General features: G+C 40.1%; 1 protein-coding gene across 1 annotated transcript in view; it reads right to left on the bottom strand.

Annotated features, from left to right (window-relative positions):
- LOC135074729 (axin) overlaps positions 1-19,508 on the bottom strand; it is a 100,708-nt gene that overhangs the window by 51,715 nt on the left and 29,485 nt on the right. Inside the window, exon 2 of the mRNA XM_063969101.1 lies at positions 11,392-11,440. The gene's annotated coding sequence lies outside the window, so the exon portion shown is untranslated. The remainder of the gene's footprint in view (positions 1-11,391; positions 11,441-19,508) is intronic.

Raw genomic sequence — 19,508 nt, 5'->3', positions numbered from 1 at the left:
AGTCACGGAATGAAAAGGTTCGTCAGTTTTCAAATTGATTCCTTCAACGAATCGCGAGTACATATTACCTTTTCAAACTATGTTACAAAATAATCTCGAGTTAGAGAACATAATCTTTAACTGTTCGTCAGTAAAGTTCAAAATTATTTAGATCAAAGTTGTTTGACGATTTATTTTGTCAAGAAGATTATTATGATTGATAAACTAAAACCTTCTTGTTGGTTCAACCTGCCATTATTGTCAATTGGTCAATGTCATCATTGCATTGATGGTATAGAAAATTAAACAAGCAAAACCTTATTCGTTAGCAAACGTCATATTTATTTAAATGTTAGCAGCACTGTTTCTTGCACTGTTATGTTGGCAGGTTTGACTCTTACAGTGGGTCTAGTCAAAATGCCATCGCAAACCAATATGAAGTTTTCACTAATGTCAGTCGCCGCGTCACCAGTAATTCGATTCGATCGGAAAATGGCAGCCAAAATGCACATTGAACCACCAACGACGCGGCGACGTAAAAGTTCATTCAAAATCGAATAAAAGTTAAAAAATGTCTATGACTTTGCGATTGTTTTTACTTTTTTTGGCTTTTTTTTTTAAATAAGTTTCTTCCTTCTTTCTGCTCTCTGTTTACGTCTATGCTTCGCTGTCAAATTAGCTGTCAAAACGACATCGCGATACGGATTTGTCAAAACAGCCTTAGGGTGGGTTGCACCATCTTAGTTTAACTTTGACAAACGTCTAAAATCTGTCAAACTCCATACAAAAAACACCGGTTAACGTCATAGTTACGGTCAAAGTTAGGTGGTGCAACTCACCCTATTGGTTTTCGATATAATCGAAGCTTATCACCGGGGTTTAAGTAATCGCAATGAAAATGGCGGGTGTTGCGATTCGATTCGATTTTGATTGAGTCTTAAATGCATGTTGGCTAAGCCTTTGTATGGGAAATTTCAATCCAGTCTTTCGATTATCGATAGGTAGGGCTTTGCGATTCGATTTTTTGCCGTTTGACTAAGCCTTTTTTGTTATCGACCTCTTTTGCGATTTGTTTATTTGTTTGCGACTGGTTTGCGATGGGTTTGCGATTTTAAAGTGCGTTTTGACTAGACCCGCAGTACCTAGTGCAAGCGAAAACCGACACTAAGGTGACGAACCTTTTCATTCCGCGACTGTACATTCGCCAGCACATCGGACTAACGTTTTTGAAACAAAATCGCATCTATCACACTGTAATATACAGGCGACAGGACATGATTAGTTTTCAGTCACTAAATCACATAAGCTCAACTCGTCGCTTGCCTCTCTAACTGATGTATCTGAATTTTTTTTCGAAACTGAGTTATCTACACCATCTTAATCAATTTTGCAAGACGAATCGATCTGTCTAATCGCCTGAAAATTTGCTCATTGTCAGTTACGTCAGTTAGAGGTTAGAGAGGCAAGCGACGAACTTTAATATTACTTTTAACTACAAATGCAACTATGCGGCACATGCACCACACTTATTTTAGTATCTTTATATTTTTTATTATATTGGGATTTACGATAACAGAGACTTCTATTACAAGCTAAAGGACATCATTCCTAATTTTTCTATGATAATAGGCATTAACAATGATAGCCATGGCAAGAAAAAGTTGAACGATTTATTCCATGTTTCATCTCGAGTGACCAATCTAATTACTCGTTTAAGAAAGAAGTCATATTTCTCGGCTGGAAGACTCAAAGCTTTGAAAATTATTTACTACTTTCATTAATATTACCTTTGCTCCACTTTGATGTAATTTAAATTCCAGTCAAAGTAGTTAGATTAGAAGACTGGGTTGAATATACCCACCATGTGCTTGCTAGACTTTGCCTGTGATTTAATAATGTTCTTTCTAATATTCTTTCTGAATGAGGAGAGCTTTTAGTCTAAGTAACGTAACCTAATAGACATCTCTAATGTGAGTCGAACGTTCCCAAAATCGGTTCAGGCTTTAATACATATATCTTTTTGCATCTGATTAAACATACCTTGCAAATGTCAAATTACTTGTAAAGAAAAAATAAAAACTCTATATGATTCAAGTTCTTTAATGCATGTTCTTTATCGCAGTTTTAGTGATATTATTACCACCAGCTGCAGGTAAAAATGTAGAGCTGAATCTTAGCAAGTCAAATGAACTCCGCTAAATAATGAATATTTAATCCTTTGCCAGTTAGGAATTAGAGCATTATTAAAACCCATCAAAAGGCAATCAAAGTGAGCGCTAACACTTCATCCAGGACACTTTATAATTCGGTATAAAACGTTCATTTTAATCGCGGGCCAGTGCGGCGCCGGTGGTGAGGGCCCGGAATTGATTTTCCAATGATCAAAAGAATCAAATTCGCAAAGGGAAGGAAGGTAATTTATTTGACCAGAGCGCCGACAGACCGCGGCCGCCAATATTTCTGCGTGGACGCCGCCGTTCACCGCGTGAAACGAAAGAAAAAAATTACAAAACCTTTTATTAAAAACTCAGGTGCGTTTTGCAATGCGAAGTACCGCCATTTAATTGCATAAGGTCGGGGCGAAACTTTTTGTGAATTTTATGAATCGTGATGAGATTGTGATGTTGTCATTTAGGTTTGTTTTTTTTTACATGCTTTGAAATTTGTATTTTCGTTCCACGGAATTTTCATTATCTTATGAAGTTATCTTGGTAACATACTCGAACAATGCCAATCAACTTATGCGCCCAGACGTACTCGTACTTTCCCCGTTTCTTGAACTCTTTTAAAGCTCAAATCGAACGTGGCTTGAACGTTCATTGATAAATGCATTGGAGTATGTTTTTATATAAAAAGTGTCGCCGGTAAAATATTCCAGCATCTCGAACGAAGTAACAATTAGGCAGGCGACACACGCAAACTGAATCAAGACGTAACGCGATTTGCCGGCGCACGCATATCGGCAGGCAACCACCTATTTGACTACAGCCTACACTATGCATACCACGTAATTTCCTTGCCTTACCTGATTACACTAACCGTGTTAATAGAGCCTTCCACGAACTTAATTGGCGGGATATATGCCAATACTAATATAATGTTAATATAATCAGCATATTTAATCAGAAGACCTGGGTAATACAAAATCATAAGTACGGGAATGTTGTAGGTTGTAGGCAACGTAATACCAAAGGAACTTGACAAAGACTTGTTAAGGTGAGGTAATACATATTAAATACTTATGTGTATGTATTATGAATAAATGAAAACAATAAAGAATTTACATAACCGTTTTAATAAACGATAAATCTGCTTTAATAAGCAGATTTATCGTGCAAACGATTCATTGGATGAATCGAAAGTGGATGTCATTTCATCGTCAATAGGACTGCCTACTCGTTGCCGAGCACCGATCAACTCCATATAGGCAAATCGATCAAATATTCGATTTGCAACGGTAGCTGACCAACGTCCAGAATTTATAAAATCGGAATTTCGCAATACTCCTCAAAACCGCAGTCTTCGATGTATCGCGTGCACAAATTCACGGGTGCAAATTCCATATATTTCCAACCGAGCGCATCGGGCCGTGCCCGCATGTTCGGGATACTTGTATGCACCGCCCAGCGCCGGTGGCGGCCGATCGGGCGAAATTTTTGCCTTTACGCATCTTGACCGCAATCGCCAAGATATTTTTCAATGCTATATGTCACAATAGCTGGCGGGGAATCCGAATGTGCCCAATATGCATATTCCCAACCTTCAGCGATGGTAGATACCTCAGAGCAAAAACAAGATAGCCATTTGTAAAATTTTCGCAATACGATTTTATCATCACATTTTGAACAGTATTCAACAGTTATTGAACAATCAAGATAGAATGTTGAATTGAAATTAATGCGCTATTGCTCATCCACTCGAACGCGAAAACAACGGAAGCATCCAGCCGGGTGATCTTTACAGAAACGTTAACTAGACGCGCGAGGTAGTTTTACAAGTCAACGCGTCCAATCAGGTGCATCCGATCCGCGCGCCTCTCTTGAGGCAACACAATTTGCCTAATGCCATTTACCCACGCACCAGGGAAATTGACCATCGCACGTGACTGGCGCCACCCACGCAGCTGTATCAATAGAGCGACCCTCGCGTAGCAAGGTGCAAAAACTCCAGAAACCAGGCGTAACAAGCCACGTGTCACCCTCCAAGGTACAGTTGGTAAATTCGATAGAAAACTATTCGTGCGAAATGTCTTATAAGATGAAGGATAAATTGTCACAAGGGAATAGAGCTTCAGTAAATTCGTAAATGTGAATTCGTTCTCTGAACTGAGAGTTTGCGCAAAGTTGCTCTGCTAATTCGTCGTTCGTCTACAGCGCAGAGGACTTCACCCGTTTTTGTCTTTGCGCAATTACATGCAACCCTCACGGAATCTAGAGTCCATGAAAAACAATCAGCGCGACATAAAGACGGCGCTCGCCCGAGGGCTCTCAGGTGACATTCAATCTGGTATCTCATTGTTTTTCTCGATTGCGCGGCTGATTAAACGTCTAAACTGTCGGTGACGTCAGCAGGTGAGGCTAGAGGAGCGTCTCCTGCAATCAGCCGTGGAATAGGGTTCCGTAGCCCTCGGGTCCCGTGAATAATGGACGAGCCCCCGCCTTAATCTTGGGAACAATGGCGCCGTCTGCACGCGACGTTTTGCATACAATGACCCGTCGCGAATGAGCCCACGGTAAATGCGAGTGAAAAATTTCATCCGGGATTTTTTCAGGCAAACAGACAGTTAGGCCAGATGGAATTTACATTATATTGGTTCAGTGGAGATCGAATTCAATTCGGTTTACCAATAAAGCAGTTTATTGAATTGAATGTCGAAAGTTGATAGAGCTGCCCTTTTATATTCGCCTTTACTACCGCTTCATTCCGAGCGAGTCATCGCCAACGCATGTTAATTAATCTCGTCTTTGACGTTTTATGACACGGGTGATATTATGAATGGGCTATTTTGATTCAAGGATGAACCTTTTAATTATTTTACCGTGAAAAATTCCACAACAAATAAAGCAATCTAACATTTTCCGAATACGATATGGCCACAGCCTGCCCGTCAACCGCCGGATCGTCATGGTCTCTTGCGGCGAGACGTTGATAGTTTTGTTGCCGAGTGGTTTTTCGGCGACTCGGTGTGGTGGCCAGTTATTCGACAACGGATACGACTGTCAAATACCAATTCCAACGAAAACTAGTTTTGAAATAACCACAGCTGTCAATACTGTCCTGTGGTTTCAGATCCATTTGTCGTCTGCAATGTTTATAAATATTTACATTTTGTACGGTAGTCAAATAAATGATGTTGAACGATTCGAGTAATGAAAAAAGCCTAAATATTCAATGAGCAAAATTTCATCGAAATAATTCCCTAATAATGTGATACAATTACGAAACAGCCAGTACATCATTAAGACCGAATATTTAAAAGCAACGAAGCATCAAGCTCTCGTCGGACTCCATACAAGACTGGGTAGACGCCAGCCTCAATGAAAACAGTGGTTAACTAAGCTAATAACTCGCGGTCGTGCTACAAGTACCCGCCAATCTGCCGTCCCTGTTACACACAGCAAGGTGCAACAGAGATGGAATTCGATAAGAGAGACATTTCGAACTCCAACGCCTTTCGACAGCACTCTGTATGGATGATTGGACCTATGAATAAAAGATCGTCAATTTGTGTTAAATCAAAACGCGTGGACAATTATGCGGTTTGCCAAGATTTTTGGTCGTTAAAACAAATGACCGCACGTTAATGGGGCACTCGCAATAAAATTCGCATCACAATGTTTCACTTTACCAAACAATACAACGACCACAGACAGGGCGAATGTATTTATTAAACGATTTTGAATTAAGCTTTTTTTAGCTTACATAAAGGAAAGTTGTTTTATATCTATATTTATGTTATGAATCAAATAAACATTTTCTCTTTCTTTCTTTATTACTAGCTGGGGCTCGTCAATAACAATATTTAGATAAAACTTGCAAACCTGCAAAACATCTTTGCAGCTGTGACACTCTACTGGCCGTTACCAGTTCCCAACTCACTTAAGAGTTTTACACAATCACTAAACTGCCATTATACATCCCTTTCAGCAGCGGAAACGTAGTGTACAAGCTCCAAAGTTTTCGCAAACTGTACAGATTATGACGTACTTTGCCAAGTAAATACACGAGCGCCAATGGTACGAGAGCTCTACCATTGACTTAAATTGAAACTGTTGCCTTTACTATTGATGTAAGCTTGATGTACGAGTAAATAGTGCTTTCAGAAAACACGAACGTTCTATGAAACCACCTTGGAATTACTTAAGAGATTTTGAAAATTATTTCATTGGTAGAGACTAGTTATTCCTGAGGTATTAAATATCATCCTGCTGTTACAGTGAGACGAAGGTGTTGACAAAAGCTGCATATAAGCACTTTTCATGTCAATGGAAATAACTAATAAATAAAATACTACATATTATATTGAGATAAGCAGCAGGTATAGAAAACTTAGTGAATTTGAATAGCACCGTTCGAGACAAAACGTGAATAAATAAGTCCCATCTAAAGTAATAATTGTCGAGGGTTATGAAGTGGCCCCATTCACGTCGGCCGCAGGCGCGTGTCGGGCACGAATATTGCGCATTGACGTCACCTGCAGCCGCCGCGCCGCAGCGCGGGACGCGTCGCGGCTTCGCTACTGTTCCCAACGTGATGTCCATTGTCAAAATAAATAAATAAATAAATAAATAAAAAATCAATATTATCTTTATTTGTTTAGACTAATTAAATTAGTACTTACAAATCGTCAAATGCTCTTAAGGAGCCTATACATGTCTCATGTTTTTTTTGCCCAACCAGCGCTTCGAGACAAATTTGGCAAGTGCTGAGAAGAAGCGCCGCAACAAACAAGTCATGTCAAGCGGGACACATCTTCTCTACATAAAAAAATATATTATAAATGATACATAATTTACTTTTATCGGAAGGGTTTGCATATTATTATGAGCTTTCTGTATCAATTTATAACTTCTTTACATTAAACATGACGTTATGTTATCCTACTTGATGTCCTAATTTTCATCTAGTTTTCTCTCTGAACCTTTGCAGGAGAGTATCCGAGCTCAAAAGCCATTTTACCAGTCACAGACATGACGGCTGATAAATGATTGGCTCCGATAATTCTTCAAAGTTGCAGCGCTCAAAGATAGTTGCGATTGCGAATGTCTGACATAACTCGCATCTGACTGCGGGGGGCGATCGCAATCGCGTCGTAATGACATCGCGCGGCAACATGCGAGATGAAACGAGAACTACTTTATTTTCGAGATTATTACAGCGATATTACGCTTCGAAACTATGCTGCACATATTGCGACGGTAGTTGAGAGCAAACAGATATGGAGACATCGTTTTGATACGTCGAGGTAACTGCAGCGTGGAATGTTAGTGATGTGTTGTACACGTTTAAAACTAAAGCTAGGAGTTGGGTCATGCGTAAATATCAACGTTTGAGTTTTCTCATGAGACTATTCACCTACACATTTTGTCATCAAAACTCATTAAACCTCATTATTAGATCTTCCATTATCTGAAGATTCTCTTGTAGAATTCTTCATGAGTCACGCCGGTCTATCCTGGAGACAGGTATTTATAATTAAAGCATTAGAATTCCAATTAGCATAAGAATCTCCAGAATCAGAGAAATAGAAATCTCCAGTTAGTACAAAGATATTTCTCTTTCTCTAGAAAATTCCATCAGTCAACCTATAAAATAGTCAATATTCAATTTCAAATGGTAATGTCTTATTTGTACTACTTATTTGTTCACAGAAAGCGCTCAGGATTGGATTGCCTTCAAGAAACTGGATTTCCACTTCACAAAAGCGACTTTAATAAGCTAAGCCTAAGAATAGTTTGCGGAAAGTCACAATGTCCGGGCCACAATGGCCGGCAACAATGGTTAATCTGCTGGCATTATATGCGAAGACGGCTCAGCTCCTTGGCCGAAGAAAATTGGAGCGGCTGGCCTATTGGCAGGTAAGCCTTGGAAAAGGATACGAAGTAGTGGCTTTATGATGATATCGAAGATATTTATTTTATTTTATTTAAAATCTTTATTACACACACATAACAAATATCGGTACAACAGGCGATCTTAATGATGAAAGATACTATAATAATACTCGTATTATAAGGCTGAAGAGTTTGTTTGGTTGAACACGTTAATCTCCAGAAACTCCTGTAGGCCTAGGATGCGCGCCGCGATAAGCGATTATTTATCACGCTATTTTATCGATTTTGCCCATACATTTTGATGTCGATAAGAGTATATCACGACGCGCATCCTAACCCGGCTGGTCTGACTTAAAATTTTTTTTTTGTGTCGGATAGCCCAATTATTGAAGAAGATTTATAGGTTTTATACCATCACGCTACGACCAAAGAGCGGAGAAAACTATTTTCTGTCTACTAAGTCATTAATAAGGTTAATTAAAGCTTTTTTCAAGTAGGCGGTAGAGTTGAAAGCTATTTCTGATAAACAAACACCTAACACGTGTTCTTAAATTCATATCGCGTAGGACGGTATTAGCGGTCGCTTATAAATGTCGCTGTTGTCTTTCGTTTATGATTTGCCGTTTCCGGATCGTCTCTATAATACGAGTATCTATGTAATTAAATAATAATTTGAGTCTCTTTGAAATACTCGCATCTGTGTAGAAATAGTTTTATTTTAAAACGCTCCAAATATAAACATAGAGCAGACCAAAAACAAGAAACCATTACTTACGGTAATCAAAAGAAACGAGAAAATTAGACAGCGAACAGAATTCGGTAACGGAGAAATGAGTTGCAGCTGCCTCTCGAGAAATCGGTTAACGCGAGAAAAAGTGAAATATCTAATAATGACACAATTTGAGACACTCGTGGAAGACGATTGGTTTTATAATAGGCTTCAGTGGTTAATTTGCGGGAGTAAAAGGCTTCTGAAGAATTGATTCGCTTTGGAGAAAAGTTATATTTGAATTCAATCTTCTTTAATTTGAATATGTTTTTTATTATAAGACTTTTAGTCCTATTTTTAATATCTCTACATTAGTACGAATGTAGGTTTAGACAGCTAGCATTAGCATCAAACCATGCATAGTTTTTAATGTTGTTTAAACCACCACAACACCATGATTTCAGTTATAGGTCGGTCACAGACCAAATAAGAACAAGAAAACTATCATCTTCAGCACAATCCATCCCTATTCTGTGCTATGAACTGCACGGGGACTGCTGTATGGGGATTTGTGTGGAAAAAAAGTTCTTAATCTCCCATTCATGGGGAGAGTCAATGGGGATACGTGGAAGCCAGTTCAAGCTGAAGAAGTTATAATTATAAGCTGTAAATATTTACTATAGTAATAAAAACCCAATGCGCCAGGTGGGCCAGCGCAACCCGCTTCGCCGCCGGCGCCGGGTGTATGCTTTCTCAGTGTTGCTATTGCTACAATCTCGAGAGAAACTCATTGACGTGCCTCAATTCAAAGGCGCTGCCGTTAACAAAGCGCTTTTAAACATTATAGGAAAAAGCTGCCGCGCTGAATGCGCTGCAATATTTTCCAGCGACCGGCAGGTCCCATCTATCACAGGGTAGGTAGAAGAGCCAGGTTTATCATATTTGAAAAGGAGGTAAGTACTGGCTTACCTGGAAGTCTTTAAATAGACTTCGGACGCAGGTTGGCCGTAGTAAGGACAATCTGGTCAGGTGGGGATTCTTGGATGGCTCAAACATGGAGTGCAGATGCGGTTGTGTTCCCCAGTAATCCCCGGTCAATGAAGCACCATGATGTCGTGCCCTGAGTGCCCGAGCAACTGTACGCAGAAGGATTTAACGAATGCTGCAGACAACGCCACTTTTGTAGCGGAGTATTGGGCTGCCACTGTGTAGGTTTGTCGTCGACACGATAAGAAGGAAGAAGAAGAAGGAGGTTAGCGGACATGCAATAATCTCAATCCTTAATAAAATTAATGCTACAGTTATCCATTGATTTGCATTGACTTATAGGTGCGTGTAGATGTAAATTATCATGAACAGGTCAACAGGACCATCTACTTACTATACCGATCCCGAATTATGAATTCGAGCCTGATTGAAAAATGTTATTCACGAAAATATTGCAAAACTAAATAGATTCGGCTCAGGCTCAGATCATAATGTCCGAAGATATCAATCACCTCTGCCGGGGATAGCTCCATAAATTGTGCTTGCGTGAGGAACGCACTTATTAGTCATCTGAAAGGTACTGCTAAAAGTGTTTGGTTAACTTGGCACTGAGCACTTGAGCAGGCTGTTCTGCTCATCCTGTGCGCCCGCGGTGCTCGTGGCTCTAGCGTGGCGCGCCCACTCGCTTTCGTCTCCGTTCCCGGGCATTATGCCCTAATGTCACTTAATTTGCCGTCTAGGGCCCCTCACGTGAATGCAGCCTACGAGAGCCGGTTTAATATAAAAATTCGCTCGTTTTTCCCCGACGCGAGATTTAACGTTAAACTGTTGCCTCTTTTGAGAGTAAACGCGTAGAAGTAATGGGATTATGAGATCGGTAGTTTTGGTTCTCGTCGGCTGAAGTCTCAAAGGAAATTAAATTGCCAAGTCATATTAAAGTTGCATTTGTATTTTTGTTGTGGGTGTACCGGTTGACATTTACAGTATATTTTTAAACATTAATGTTTTAGCGAATACAAAGAGCACCTAGCTTTCGTTAAATCTTACTCGTCCCTTACTTAATCTTGGCTCTCATCAACGCCTATCTACTAAGAAACGTTACCAAGAGTACATACGTTCTCGTTTGATTTCATCTTTGTTTTTAAGAAAGTGTAGTTTGGATCGAGAAGAGAAAGTCAATTTGTGATGTTCATTTTCCACTAAATCCAATAACAACTAGAAAACTGATTACGACAGATATTCGGTACTCAGTCAGCAGGTAGAGTCCGGCTGAAGCGTAACAAAAGCGAAATAACTGCTATTATATCGCAAAGTAATCGGTATTATATCGGTAACGAAGTATCGAAACGGTATTGTATCGTTAACAATAATTTCTCGATGACCAGGTTTGCCGATTTTGCGGATCTATAATTGATATTTTATTTTGGTGGTCTTGGTATATTTGCAATCATGCACAAATGTTCATTATTTCTATATCAATGCGTAGGCGGTGACCACAATTTTGATTACATTGTGATTATTTAAATCACAATGTAATGAAAATTGTGGTTTAATAACTAATGCGGCACTTACGAGTAATTTATTGTATAATTAGTACAATTGATTATAATTTATAGTTTGTTATACTATACACCATAAGTAGTAGAGATTAAAATAACTTACCTTTATTAAAACTTAGCTGAACGGTGCCGGGTATGAGGATAATATCATCCTGAAACAATACAAATAATATGTTAAAAAGAGAAACTTTAATTAAGATTAAAGTATATTTTTAGTAAATACAAATAGACATCTTAAGATAAATAAATAGACACATAAATGTATACTGTTTGTTTACAAAGATTAGTAGTTGAGTGTAGTGCAGTTAAAGTAGACGTAATGGACTCTGAATTTCGGTTTATTGTAATAAAAACACATTTAAACACACTTTTTAATAAACATTCCTCTATGGCACAGATAAGTAGAATCATCGACGTGGACGGTAAACGTGGTAGAGTAAACGTAGCATGTTGGAGATGGTAAAATAAAGAACATTATTTATTAATTTTATCCCCATGAACAAACAAACGAACGCTTATGCGCTTCTTGCAAAGCAGTGCAGATGATTTATTTGCGCAATTTTGTGGCAATCAGGTAATGGCGGATGATCCTGCTTATTTGTGCAGCCCTCGAGCCGGGCTCTCGACGTGTCTGCTAGACTCGGAGGATATTAAGTTTTCCATTATACTTCAAGATTTTGAGATCCAAAACCACTGGCAATAGGACTATTTAAAATAATTTGGTGAAAGAACATAATATCGTTCGAATAAACATGCTTTGTTGTGGTTATCGACAAACATTATATTGATTTATTAGTTCGCATATTCATAATCGATTTACTAACGTACAGGGACAAAAATAATCTTTACGTTCTTTTACGGAATAATAAACGCAACAAGTGACGCACATAGAGAAACGTTGTGTTAGGTCAAGATAACAATACAAATGTTGGCGCATGATTACAAGATCATGATTCATTGTTGCAGTTTATTTATAGCCACAAAAAGAGAGATCTAACCGCGTCTTATCTTGACAGGGAAGTCGTTAAATGTGTGTCATTAAATAGACCGCCGGGCAAGGCAGACGACGCTGTACGAGCGAGGAACATTGCCATCAAATATCAGCAACGTGTCCTTTATCGGACATCAGCGCTGCGCCGGCGCCGGCGGCCGCGTGGGCGACGCGCAAAGCAAAAAGCCGCCAGCGAGCCGCACACAGGGCTGACTGCCAAGGACTAGAGATATTGTAGTGAATTACCGAAACCAAATATACACTCGCGAGCAAAAGTATGGAATCACTTACATGAAGTTGTTTCCACGCGATCTTGTGTACTAACGAATTTGTTAGGAACAAAAAAAGTGGCACCATTTTAAAGATTAAACTTTTATCTTTAAATTGATACCAAATTCATTTAAATCACACCAGCATTTAAAAAGATATCCCGGCTGATGTGAAGAAGTAACGAAAAAGACATGTATGAACTGTTTGATACGTCGCGAGTTGCGGCCTATTTACCCCCTATAAAAGCACGCGTTTTCGGATTTTTGCTTTCACACGTTGAATCATGCACATCTCCGCTTCTTTTGACACTACCTGGGATTCTACACCTTCAGAAGCAGCACAAATCGTTGCACTATTGCAAGAAGGGCTCAGCCAGCGGGCTGTCGCACGTCAGCGCCACATAAGCCAGTCCTGGGTTTCGAAAGTTTTAAGACGCTTTCGGGAGACTGGTGGCTTTATCCCGAGACCAAGTTCTGAACAGCGCCGGCGCACATCGCAGAGGGAAGACCGTTTTTTCATGTCAACCTCTCTATGAAATCGTCATTTGACTGGAATCGACGTCCAGTAAGAGCTCATAAATGTTCGTAGGATAGCTGTCAGCGAGTAGACAGTTTGTCTAAGACATAAGCAATAGAATTTAACTCCAAAAAGGCCTGCAACAGGCTCGAAACTGACGGCAGGTCACCGTTAAGCACGCTTTCAATTTGCTCGTACACATCTCGATGTTAAGTCGAGCAAGCCACCCCCATAAGCCACTGTTTCAGCGAACCAGCACTGCACAAATCGCTCCTCAGGCCGCCTATAAACCCGACCTCTTCGACTGCTGCCCTGCAAACACAGTTTGCATTCATCGGAGAACAGAACTCGCCTCCATTACTAGCCTTCCCATTGAGATGTGTACGAGCAAATTGAAAGGGTGCTTATCGGTGACCTGCCGTCAGTTTCGAGCCTGTGGCAGGCCTTTTTGAAGTCAAATTCTATTGCTTATATCTTAGACGAACTGTCCACTCGCTAACAGCTATCTTACGAACATTTCTGAGCTCTTGATGGACATCGATTTCAGTCAAATGACGATTTCATAGAGAGGTTGACATGAAAAAACGGTCTTTCCTCTGCGATGTGCACCGGCGCTGTTCAGAACTTGGTCTCGGGATAAAGCCACTAGTCTCCCGAAAGCGTCTTGAAACTTTCGAAACCCAGGACTGGCTTATGTGGCGCTGACGTGCGACAGCCCGCTGGCTGAGCCTTTCTTGCAATAGTGCAACGATTTGTGCTGCTTCTGAAGGTGTAGAATCCCAGGTAAAGTGTCAAAAGAAGCGGAGATGTGTATGAATCAACGTGTGAAAGCAAAAATCTAAAAACGCGTGCTTTTATAGGGGGTAAATAGGCCGCAACTCGCGACGTATCAAACAGTTCATACATGTCTTTTTCGTTACTTCTTCACATCAGCCGGGATATCTTTTTAAATGCTGGTGTGATTTAAATGAATTTGGTATCAATTTAAAGATAAAAGTTTAATCTTTAAAATGGTGCCACTTTTTTTGTTACTAACAAATTCGTTAGTACACAAGTTCGCGTGGAAACAACTTCATGTAAGTGATTCCATAGTTTTGCTCGCGAGTGTAGAAACAGACATAACATTGTTATTATTATTCTGTAACTGCTTGAATGGATCATTTCGTGCACACAAAAGTTTTTTGATGAGAAACGGGACTAATCCCACTTCTTCAATTCCTTTATAGCCAGGATCTACACCATCTCCTTACAGTTTGGCCTAAAATGAAACCCACGGGTTATTATTTTCGAGCAGCCCGAGTAGAACAAACCACTCAAGTTTCCATCAAAAATCGATTTGGCTAACAACAAGCATGTGCCAGACCAAATTACATCATTGTGGATATAATTTGGTTAGGCACATAATTCATGCATGCATGCATGACATGAGTCTGTACTCATAATCAAAAATGAACTTTTTGAAGCATATTTATTAAGGTAGAACGATAATGTTACGATTTCCATTCCATTACTCTCAACAGATAGAGAACCAAATAGCTTAAAAGGAACAAAAGGACATAGTAGCAATACTATGTGGCATAGAATATGGGTAGCAGATAAGTAGTGAGCGATTGTTATATTCTCATCCCGAGCAGCCCTAGTGCGCGGGCGCACCGCACGCCGCGCTCGCAGCATTCCGGCTCGAACCGGTCCCGCTCAATGGAAGCCGATGCCAACCCTATCATTAGGGCTTGATTCCGGTTACGTGAGCGCTGAAACCGATATACCGGAACACTGTACCGTTTACCGTTCCTTCTTCAATTTGGACAAAATGCTTCGCTGAAAAAATAAATAAGTTGCAAGCAAAGCAAATAATAATCTTCACCATCTGATAACAGGTAACTTGGTAGAGTCTTCAAAAAGGTCTGTGTATCATCTTCAAATCGTTTAAGCTAATTGTCACTGCATGTTATAATTGTGCGCTTTGTATGTTACAAACAAAAACCCTTTTTTTATCGGCATTTGCAACCGGTATGAAATTCCGATTCCCATGGATTGTGAATCCATACAACACAACGACCAAACAAAATAAAACGAACCCAGCGGGCGTTAAGTAATATGAAAGTTGAGCAAAATGGCAGCTGATACTCTGAAATTATAATCGTATTATAACTGCAGTATGGCACAAAAAGTTGTATAGTGGCGACGAGGCCGAATATTGGATGAGTTCTGACATATCGAATGATGTGGCCGTGATGGATGGGCTGCAGTGAAAGGGAAATGAAGACAAAAAGTTATTGGGCTATTGTTACGAATGTTATTATTACGGGCGATTGCCGATTAACGTTCCATACGAAATCTTACTTTAATGTGCAACTACAGAAATCGTAGGGAATATGGCGTTGATTGTAATAGTAATTTTGACTTTGAACAGAACGACGTTGAAAGTTATAAACTAAACACTGAACGTTAAAAACATTCCAAATTGAGTAACAAAGAATGTAACAATGTAAAACAAAGGGAGCACTGACTGTTATCGCGCCATAAAGTAATAACGAGCTTAGCTAAGCGGCTTATCGTCACAAAGCAGATCGCCTAATATGCCCAAAGCCGACTTGAGTGGATCGAATAACGAAGAGCAAACAGCGAGGCTACACTAAACTTCAATTAGGGTGAACCGAAAGTCAAATATTCGTGTTGTGACGTCACAAAGGGGCAGCGGCGTAGGTAGGCGCGCGCGCAAGTTCCAGGAACCGTCCGGCCGCTCGTAAACTCGGCACAATGCCGCCGCCGCCGAGCCTCTCCCAGACGTGCTTGTGTGGGATTTAAACATTTTTGTGGCATTTTTTTTGGAAATTCTTACAAGGTGATAACTAGGAGTTACATCTAACCCTGTAGAATCTACCTATCTACTGGAGCAAAAATACACCTCTTTCAAAATATTGTTCTTTGATCTCTAGCTTTATGACAATTTTATTTTTCATCTTTAATGGCCAATCTATCATTGTTTTATAGTACAATGAAGTTTTATTTGATTTTATAATGAGCACCACAGATGCGGCGTCACCATAACCATTAATCCAAAAATAACCACTTAAAAATATCCTTTCAGATTTGGCAACATCCAGTTGAATTAAATGACCCGAGCCTATTTCTGTATCCCTCCCCAAGTACCTTCACAGCGTTGCGAAACATTCAAAAAGGCAATTTTCAACAAATAAGAATACAACTGCCAGCTTTGTGTTGAGAAACTAAAGTTTAGCCCAAGTTGAAACTCGTTTCTAAGGCTTCAGAACTTTGGGAAACCTAACCGAAGCTCTTTCATCTCTTTTCGTAATTTTATTTAAAGCAGTAGGTGGTACTTAGTGTTTTCCATTCCGAAATTGTAAAAATCTTGAATATTTCGAAACCTCAATAATGCGTATAATTAGAATTTGGTACATCTTTTGCTCCGTATTACGTCTGCATAATAATACCTATGATTGATTTTGTAGAGCCATTGTCCAACCAATCAATGATATTGATAAGTATTACGATAAGGTACTAAACGAATATCTTATTATTGTGTAAATAAAAACATACTTAGTACAGTTTCCAAATAAAGGAAACATAACATAATACCCGTTAACATGTTAAATGATGAATGAAAGCATTTTCATACCCATTCGACAAACCAGAGGTCCTTAATTAAAGGAAGCGAGTTACAAGTTTGTTCGTACACGTAGAAACATATCCATGCGATTAAAGTTTCTCTAGAGTCGATCCGTGTAAGTGTACGACTGCCTTGTGGGAGTTGGAAGTTGATAGGACATTCCGTATTAATTAACTAAATAAGACTGGTAAAGCGGAGCGCGTCTGAACAGTCGGCGCTGGCGACTTGCGAGTTGCGAGTCGTCAGTCGCGTGTCAATAAGACGGAGACACGGCGGATTTAAGTATGGGGCCGGGGGCGCCGGGCGCGCCACCCCAGTGTGTGGTTTCCTTTTGATGTCATCTTCGCGCAAACTTTGCTACGGATCGGCTTTGAGATAGAGAGACGGAGAGTGACTAATTTGGCCCAGCATTTGATCTCGAGAACTCCGATGTCGGCGTCCCGCTCGCACCCGCCTCCCGGCCTGCCGCCGCCGGGAAGCTCTTTGCAAAATTTCGCTTTGATCGCAAAGTTAAATTATATGGGAATTGAGCATTAAATGGATACACATGCGAGGGGTACGTGCTGGCCCCGCCAGCGCCTCGGCCGGCGCACGCCGGACCGAACGGGTAATGTTGTCAAAAATAAAACGCGGGAGTCGTTTGACGATTACGTCGACTTACATAAATAATGAGCGAGGAGTCACTTTCAAAGTTATACATTTGTGAGAGCGGCGCTTGTATTTAACTCCGCCTAATTTGCCGCGAGTACGCGTACCTTTGAGAGCTCCGTTTTTACTAGTTTACGAAACAGATATTTGCGCCCGCCTTTCCTTTGATACGGCACTTTGTGGAGCATTTTACACGAGTTTCTTTTGAGGCCATTCAGACGGTGAGTAACGAAAGGCTGTCTTTGATAAACACGTGCGAGGACTCTTCAGTACTTATTAGGGGTGCTCTCTTTGAAAGTGCTTCTTGTGAAATCTATTTGAAACGTTCACAATCTCAAAGCGGCTCCGATGAAAGGTGCTCTAATTAAACTGTCGCTAATAAAATTATGTGAAAAATTGAATCTACGAGTGTTCTATTCGAGATTAAAGGTTCGTGAAATTTCGAAACATCAGAGGGACATAATATTGCGCAGTACTTGCCCTTCAAATAGAGTTAAGGTAACCTAATAATAACATGTAACAAGAATTCGTAATAGCGCTCATTCATTCACAAGAGGATTATTCCAAAGGATTCTAAAACGATAATCCTAACCTAACCTAATAACGTATATCTTCAGAGAAGTCTTGATGTAGCGGGGTTGCGAGCTGGGAGACCTATTAGTAGGTTATTAATGGTAGGTCACACACTCTCGTGAGTCAAAGACGACTCCGCAAAGTGGCGCCTTTGTGCCGCCGCCGCCGCGGGAAACGCTCCGTGTGTTTCAACTCCTCGCGACAAACTCTTTGTCTCGCGACGCCTTCACAATACCCGCCCGCATTATACAACACACGGCCAATTTATAAACAAAATTACGCTAACAGTTAGTTCCAATCAACACCTTGATTGGAATCGACGTACGACTTCTATCAAATACCTATTTGGCTCTACATTAATGAAATTCCTTTATTTTTATTCCTCAAAGCAAACCACGAGTTTTACCCAATAATAAATAAGTCCCACGAATACCCCAGTCGCAAACAATGCGCAATCATCAAAGGGTCACCTATGCGACCGTGTATTTCCTTATATCGATGATCTGATGGAGATCAAAGAGATTTGATGGACTTTGATGTTTAAATCGGAAAGACTTAACTGGTGTCCTTGTGTTATGGTAATGTTCGGCATAGGTTGTGTGCTTTGGTAGTCAGAGCGGACTTTGTGCCGGCCTCTTGGCGCGTCGGAACTTGCGTCAAATTCCCGAGCGCCGAAACAACTGACGAAAAACTAACGACGGACGGCAAACACTTGCATAATCAACCTCTTAATTGTGAACCAAGAACTAGGCGCCAGTAACTTTAATTACGCTTTACAATTAACATTGTCGTTTACGACTAACAATTAATTTTATAACTCGTTTAATTGAAATTTAGCGTTTAGGATAATATATTAATTTCACGATGTCGAAACATGACATCAATTATTTTTATTTGAAACTGGCCTACGTAAATAGTTTAATTAAGTCTGTATTTGTTTTTATAATCTATTGCAATTACTCGGATTTGTAATTATTCTTTGAGCGTTGTAATGTAGCCGCTAAATAACCAAATCGCAAGTGGGTCTGTAATCCACACTAGACATGAAAGAGACCGCCGACAGAACAACGTCAAAGAGAACCGAACTACAAAGGACACAATCAAATTTTTGAAAACAAGCGTTTCCAGGGAACATTCGAAATCAAAGGGACACCTAATTTATAAATTGCAATTACACCGGTAGCTCACGGAATGGAAAAAAATTTAGAGCGAACAGATTACCAACACTAAATTTAATTACAAAGCGAACTCGAATATAACAAATTGGAGAGGATAAACGCGACAAAGTAAAAGAGAAAACACACCAAAAGGAAACTCGGAGCATTGATATAAACGAAATTTAAATTAAGTACAAAGGGAAAGAAGATGAAAAAAAAATCCTTTCATTGAAAGCTCTCATCCCCGGAGTCAGAGGGCCGGGCGGCTACATCAAAGACACCTTCCTCCCGAGTCTATCCTTATCTGTGCGAAACCGAGTTTGGAAATTAGCACGGAGCGATCCTTTTTCTGAGACTGGCTCAAAGACGCCGCGTGCGCACCTGAAAGGGTGCTTTTAGCATTACGCTTTCATGAGGGCGGCGGACGGCGCGAT

Source organism: Ostrinia nubilalis, chromosome 9 (assembly GCF_963855985.1).
Source record: "Ostrinia nubilalis chromosome 9, ilOstNubi1.1, whole genome shotgun sequence".
NCBI lineage: Eukaryota > Metazoa > Arthropoda > Insecta > Lepidoptera > Crambidae > Ostrinia > Ostrinia nubilalis.
The sequence above is the reverse complement of the archived record's forward strand: the minus strand, read 5'-3'. Positions and strand labels throughout refer to the sequence as shown.